Raw genomic sequence first — 7,675 nt, forward strand, 5'->3', positions numbered from 1 at the left:
ACACTCCCATTCCCCCTCTCAAATCCACCCTCCATCAAATCCCCTCCCTCTTCCAATTAGTCTACCTTTGTTTTAATGCGTCATCTTTTTTTCCTATTATGAAGGTCTTGTGTAGGTAGTGTCAGGCACTGTGAGGTCATAGATATCCAGGCCATTTTGTGTGTGGAAGATTGCATTGTAAGCAGTTCTACACTTTCTTTGGTGCTTACATTCTTTCCACTACCTCTTCCACAATGGACCCTAGGAGGCCTAGGAGGTTGTGATAGAGATGTCTCAATGCTGAACACTCCACTATCACTTCTCAGCACCATGGTGACTTTTGCATCACCCCAGTGGTCATTGCCATCTGAAAAGAGAAGTTTTTTCTAATTAAAAGTGAGATTAGCATTAATATATGTGTATAAGCATTTTAAAAAGTGCTTACAGGGCAATTTGGTGGGCATAATATATGCATTTATGCAGACAACAGTAGGCATTACTTCCCTAGGATTCATGACCCCAGCTATAGGTTTCTGACTAGTTTTTCAGTACCAGATATGTATTCCCTCCTGTGGAGTGGGCCTCCAGTCCAATTAGAGGGTGGTTGGTTTCCCCCATAACAGACATGCCACTATTGTACCAGTTGGCACATTTTGCTGGCTGGCCAATCTTGATGTTGTTCCATACATCATTGGGGGTATGTCCTCGAAGGAGTTTGATATTGTGGGGCCCTGGTGTGTTCTATTTATTGTTCCTGTTAACTCCTGTTCTCCATCTTTTTCTTCTTTTTTGTAGTACAACACTGGGTATTGAGCCCATGGCTTATCACATGATAGACAAAAACTCTAGGGCTACACTCCCTCACAGCCCCTTTCCCCAGAAACCATGGTTTGTCTCAGTTGTGTGTTTGCAAGAGTGGACAAGTGACTAATATATGGAGTATCAAGTAAAGACTTTTGTTATCAGTCTTTATGGTTGAGAGCCAAGTCCTACATTTATAATGTAGCCAGTTCCCTTAATCTTTTTATATTTCAAGCATATTGCACCTATTCTTGGAGAGAATTCCCATAGAGGCACAGCTAGAAACACTTAAGTTATACTTGGAATGATAGAAAATCATATAAACACAACCAACTAAACCCAATGTGTCTTGAATACAACTTCCCCTTGTTGGACCCTTTAACTGCCCATAATCTCATTTCATATGAAGTATAGTGTAATGGTGAGAAAGTGAGAATGAAAATGGATTACAAGTCATTAAAATATTTGACTTTTAGCTAGGCATGGTGGTGCATGCCTTTAATCCCAGTGCTTGGGAGGCTGAGGTAAGAGAATCGCCATGAATTCAAAGCTACCCTGAGACTACATAGTGAATTCCAGGTCAGCCTGAGTTAGAGCAAGACCTTACCTTGAAAAACCAAAAAAATTAATTAATTAAAATATAAAATATTTGACCAGGATAACAAATTACCAGGCTTTCTTTCAAAATACTAAAAAGGGACAATGGAAGTGAGAATATTTGTGGCTTCAAGGTTCATGGCATATCCTTTCCTGATACATAAAGGCAAGACAATAAACAACAACATTTCCCAGCTAACAGGAATAAATATTATAATGTTATATTTTATATATATAAGCAAATAATATTATAAACAACTATAAGCAAGTATGCCATTTAGAGTTTAAACAACAATGAAAGTAGGGAAAAATGTTGCCACATGTATAGAAAATTCTTATCAATTACTTTCTTGTTGTTGGAACAAAATAACAAATCAGAAACAGCTTAAGGAAGGAAAGGGCTTATCTTCATCTTACAGTTTCAAGGAAGTTGACCATGCCAGGGGAAGACAGCAGAATCACATTAGTAGGGAAGGAGGAAGTAGAAAGAGATGAATGCTGAATGCTCAGCTAGCATTCTCTGTGTGATGCAGTACAAGAAGCTGGCCCATGTTATGGCATCACTCACAGTTAAAGTGGGCCTTTCCATATAACTTGGAAAATCCCTCACATTCATGACCAGAGATGTGTTTCCACAGTGATTCAAAATCTTGTCACATTGACAACCAGAGATGAACCATCACAATAATCTAGTATTGAATGTGCATATTATTATTCACAAGAAAACACATAAATTAAAAATAGACAGCTGCAGCCAGATTTGGTGGAACACATCTTTAATCCCAGCACTTGCAAGGCAGAGGTAGGCAGATAGCTGTGAGTTCAAGGCCACCCTGAAAGTACATAGTGAATTCCAGGTCAGCCTGGGATAGAGAAAGGTCTTACATAAAACAACAACAACAAAAAAAAACCACCCCAAAAACAGACAGTTGCATCACATAGACTTTAAAATAATTACTTTGCTTTGTTTTCCAGTTTGATTAAACTTGTCCCTTAGTCATTTGCCATCAAAAATGTGTTTTTCTCCTTTCTTAGATGTGGAATTTAATATGTAGGTGTATGTTCTTATAATATCTCACTGTTTACCATCTCCTCTGGTTTGCAGGTACTGAAAATTGCAACCCTTCCCACAAAAGGTTGAGATGCTTGAAGAAGGAAAAGTGCCAGAGAAGTTATCCTTCTGTGATAGTTAATCTTCATTGTCTTATGAATCTAATCACCGAGCTCCATGAAAGCATTCCCAGAGACTAATCCGGAGAGGTTTGATCTAATCAATGGATTGATCCCCTAGTGGATTCATCATATGACAGCAATATTGGGATGTGATAAGAAGTAAGAGGTTGGGCCTTTGGAGGAAGAAGGTCACTGAGGTTATGTCCTTGGCTATTTTCTGAGATCCGCTTCTACTTATTTCCTGTCTGCCATGAGGTGAGCCTCCTCAGGATGTACTTTCCACTGTGACGGCTGACCCGTCTGAAACTGTGCCCCAAAGGAAATCTTTTCTCCCTTAGGTTGTTTCTGTCAGTTTGGGGGTTTGGCAATGAGAAAAGGAACTCACTCGGCACAGTGGCACACGCCTGTAATCCCAGCACTCAGGAGGCAGAGGCAGGAGGATGGCAATGAGTTTGAAGCCAGCCTGGGACTGCAGAGTGAGTTGCAGGTCAGCCTGGGCTAGAGAGAGACCCACACCTTGAAAAACCAAAAAACAAACAAAAAAGAATGAATATACTGGTTTGATTCAGTTAGCTTTACCTAATTCAACAAAAGCATATTGGATCTAAGAAGGGTTAGCTTGTTTTTATTTTTTGCTTGTGCATATGTAATAGGATATATACGTGTGTGTGTGTGTGTCGTATGCATATGTGTAGTGAGTGTGTGTGGTAATGTACCCATGTAGATGTATGTGCCCAGATTGTGCTTTGTGCCCTTACCTGCAGTGGCTGGAGTAGAACATTGGGAATCCCATTGCTCTTTGGCTCATTCTTATTTAAGCTGGAGCTTGCCACATTTTCATGATTCCTGGCAATTCTTGGGTCTCTGTTGTTTCTTCATATGACTGGAGTTACAGTCATGTGTAGCCAGGCCCATGTGTTTATGTGGGTCATGGGGATCAAGCTTGAGTGGTCTCACCAATGTGAGGAGTCAGTTAATATTTACCCTCATACACAGTGTTATGTAATTATCAAATTGAACATGCTTAAGTATAGTTTGAAACAAAGATACATATGCATTTTTCCTCTAAAGTGCATAATTGTATGTAGACATTGATTTATTTATGTCTTTACTACTTTCTGTAAAATACTGATATGTTAACAGAATAAGAATGCACACTCACTGAAAAACTCCATTCCCCTTTTTGTCTGCCCAGTGCCTTGTACACTGCCTGAACATAAAACACTAAAGAAATGATGCTTTTGTGTTCCAAAAGGCTCAATTGTATGCTATATAATATTTGAGCATTTTCAAAGTATTTTAAAACATAGTCAAAAACTTTTAAATCCCAGTGACATATACATGATATTGTATTCCTTAATGGTGGTGGTGTCGAAATTCTGCTTGACTTCCCTGACAGGTCAGATGTCCTTATCACTGATAGGTAGCACCTGAGGGCATCCTTTAGATCTGTGAGGTGCTCTGTCTTCCTACAACCTTCTCACAACACTCATGTTTTCTAACAGGCTGGTTCCTACCATCATATAGAGGCATATACAAGATGGCAAAAAATTGCCTATAGCTCCTTGGATCAATTACACAGCATTGCTTCTAGTTTTGTCTGCCAAATTTTATTGCATTACACATAAATAAATCATATCCTCCAGATCTTTCATTCTAAAATTAGATAACACAGACACACCTAGAGGTAAGAATACAGACAGACAGATGAGTCCTCCCAGCCACATTTCAATGGAAACCGTCCAAACTAACTTAAGAAACTCCCAGCTCCCTCTCTTCTCAAAGCTTCTCTCTCTCTCTCTTTCTTTCTTTCTTTCTTTCTTTCTTTCTTTCTTTCTTTCTTTCTTTCTTTCTTTCTTTCTTTCTTTCAATTTCTCCTTTCTCATCTTGTGATTCCTCCCATCTTTCCCCAATTTATTCTTTTCCCTCCATAGTTACCCCAGCAGGATGCAAGGAAAAGAAGTTTCTTAATGCAAATGATAGTGTGGTAATTTTCCAACCAAATTTTAACTTAAAAACTTCTCTATCACTTAGAACCATTCTCTAGTTTAATTTTGTTTGTCTTCCTTCCTACCATTCACAGTCCCCGTTAAAACAAGCTTCCACAGAGAAATTGAAAGCACCGATTTCCATCCTGGGGTCCCTCTGGTGTTCTGTGCTTGGTCTCCATGGCTGACTTTCGCTTCTCAGTGAGTGTCCTCAGGCAGCATCCTGAGCGGAGATGTTTGCACTCAAGGACCGGAAGCATGGAGACTCCTTCCCGCCCACTCTACTCCAAGTTTGTCTGCGCTCTGCGGTGCTTCCCTAGCAGGAAACGTCCAACAGGGCATTTGCTTGCTTATTTGTGATTAATTAACTTCCACTTAATCACTTAGACTAGAACCAGCTGTTTAGGACTCTGACGAAATGGTGTTTTCATCGTTTTCTAATGAGCTCAATGTGGTTATTTCTCTTTTGGATGAATTGCAATGTTTCTTTCATAAAATCAATGTGTAACATGCATTTACTGTTTTATTTTCTCTTGAATGCTTCATTTATCTCAATAGTGGTACAAATGAGAAATGCATGGAGACCCATTGTACAACTACTTATGGAGCTCCAAGGGCGAGGCTTAGGACCAGTAAACAGAGGCCCACAGGTGGCTTCCTCAGAAACACAGAGAATTATTTGCCTTTTAGATCTGCTCAGCTTGCATTTCATTCATGCTGTAAAAAGCCAACAACGGCATATACACTTCAGTTCAAATTTAATTTATGCTATTTGTTGTTTAAAAGGACTCAGTGTCTGTTCCACTTACCAGTGGGCTGTTCACAAGGCTGGCAACCTCTTTTTGAATTCCAGTAACAACCATGCCATGGCAAATTAGGTGCTCAGCTAGGCTCATATTTACCCTATATCCCCCCACCATGATGGCGTAGGCCTTCATATTACAATGCACATCTGGTCCGAGGAAGCAGTTTTTCTCAGAAACAATGAAGTGAGGAGTTGCTGGCATTGCAATTCCATTTTTGTGTTTGTTGAATGTCTTGGTTTGAGACCCTAGGTGAACTTCAGACAAGGACTCGGGAAAGTACTGAGTTATCTTGGGAATCACAAATAAACAAATGAGTACACAGAGAAAGGGAGGGATGGAAGTAGGCCGGAGTGCAAAGGGGGGAGCCATACCCAAGATGAGTATGGTACTTATCCCCTGCTCCCACCCAGGCATGATACAGCTCCTATATTCTCTGCTGCCTATCAAGTTAACTGGATAAGCTGGCATGGTTGGCTACCTAAGGAAGACTCAGAGCAATTAAGAGAGGAGCGAGCTGGAGAGATGGCTTAGTGGTTAAGTGCTTGCCTGGGAAGTCTAAGGACCCCGGTTCGAGACTCAGTTCCCCAGGACCCATGTAGGCCAGATGCACAAAGGGGCACAGGCACCTGGAGTTCGTTTGCAGTGCAGGAGGCCCTGGTGCGCCCATTCTCTCTCTCCCTTCCTCTTCCTCTCTCTGTCTGTTGCTCTCAAATAAACAATTTAAAAATAAACAACAAAAAAAAGAGGAGCCATGAAGTGCCCAGGACTTGTGCATTGCAGGTGAGGTGAACTCAGATAGAGAGCGATGCAGACCATTTGATAAAGGAACTGTCTTGAACTTGCTTGCGGAAAGCTGTGTGAGTTCAGGCACATTCTGAGGATGAATGCCTTGAAGATATTACAGAATTGGATATTACGTAGCCAGGATTCTCATCTGAGAAGTATCTGTCCACTTTGGTAGAGAAAACCTTTGCAGCCCAGGAAGATTGTGCACATTAGTGACATCAGTATGGCGTAGAGTTTTGGAGTCTCGGCTCTGAGGTCTGATTGCCTGAGTGTGAGCAAAAGCATTAGCACTTACCACTTGTGTGATGTTGGGCCAGTGACTTGGGTACTTATCTGTAAAACAATGCTATCTCCCTCTCCAGGCTGTTGTGAGGACCAATCAAAAGTCAAATAGGAGGTTCTGCCTACTTATGCAGAGGTCAACTCCTATCATGATGACTTCATAACACGCTCTGCTCCCCCCCCACAGGGAGGTACAGTTGAGAAACTGGTGTTATCATTAAAAGCATACTGTCAGTCACAAAAAGACCAATGCTGTACAGTTCTACTCATATGAGATTCATAGAGATGTCAAATTGTGGTATTTTATTTAAAAAAATATTTAATTAATTAATTTATTTGAGAGATAGAAACAGAGGAAAGGAGAGAGAGAGAGAGAGAGAGAGAGAGAGAATGGGCACCTCAGGGCCTTCTGCCACTGAAAATGAACTTCAGATGCATGTGCCGCCTTGTACATCTGGCTTATGTGGGTTCTGGGGAATCGAACCGAGGTTCTTTGGCTATGCAGGCAAGAGCGTTAACTACTAAGCAATCTCTCCAGCCCGAGGTATTGCATTTTTATTTGTGGTTAAAAAAACATATAACAAAGCTGAGCGTGGTGGTGCACAACTATCATCCTGGTCCACACATTCTGAGTTTGGAGCCAGCATGGGCTACAAAGTGAAACAATTGAAACTACTCACTTACCAAGTCATTTTATTTTTCAAAAAGCATGTCGTTGATAAAGTCCCTCGTGCCCGCCGTCCACACTGTCAGCGTCCACACTGCTCTTGTGTTGTGGGAGTCTGTGGTAACAGCGAACTCTGGAAGTCACTTCAGATCGCTCTGTGTAGAATCCATGTTTCCCCAAAAGACCATAATTAACTATTTAAACAATTAATTTGAAGCAGTGAGGTCCGTTCACGATCTGCCACAGCATTAAGAATCGCCTGGGGCTGGGTCATGGCTCCATAGGTAACGTGCAAACGTGAGCATGGGAATTCTGAACCGCAGCAGCCGGGTGAGTGGTGGGTGAGCTTGAGCTCCGTAGGCCTAGTGGGCTGGAGGCGGAGCGCTGGAAACCCCCAGGGCCAGCGGGCGAGCTCGGGTTGGCAATCTCTGGGTTCAAGTAAGAGGCTGTATCTCAGAAAAATAAAGAAGAGTGCAACAGAGGAAGATGTGTGATGATGTTAACCTCTGGCTTACACACACGTGTGCACAGAGAGAGACACACACATACACCAACACCACAAATACATCACAAGAAGGGATGATATGTGATGTTAA

The sequence above is a fragment of the Jaculus jaculus genome, chromosome 17 (assembly GCF_020740685.1).
Source record: "Jaculus jaculus isolate mJacJac1 chromosome 17, mJacJac1.mat.Y.cur, whole genome shotgun sequence".
Lineage (NCBI taxonomy): Eukaryota > Metazoa > Chordata > Mammalia > Rodentia > Dipodidae > Jaculus > Jaculus jaculus.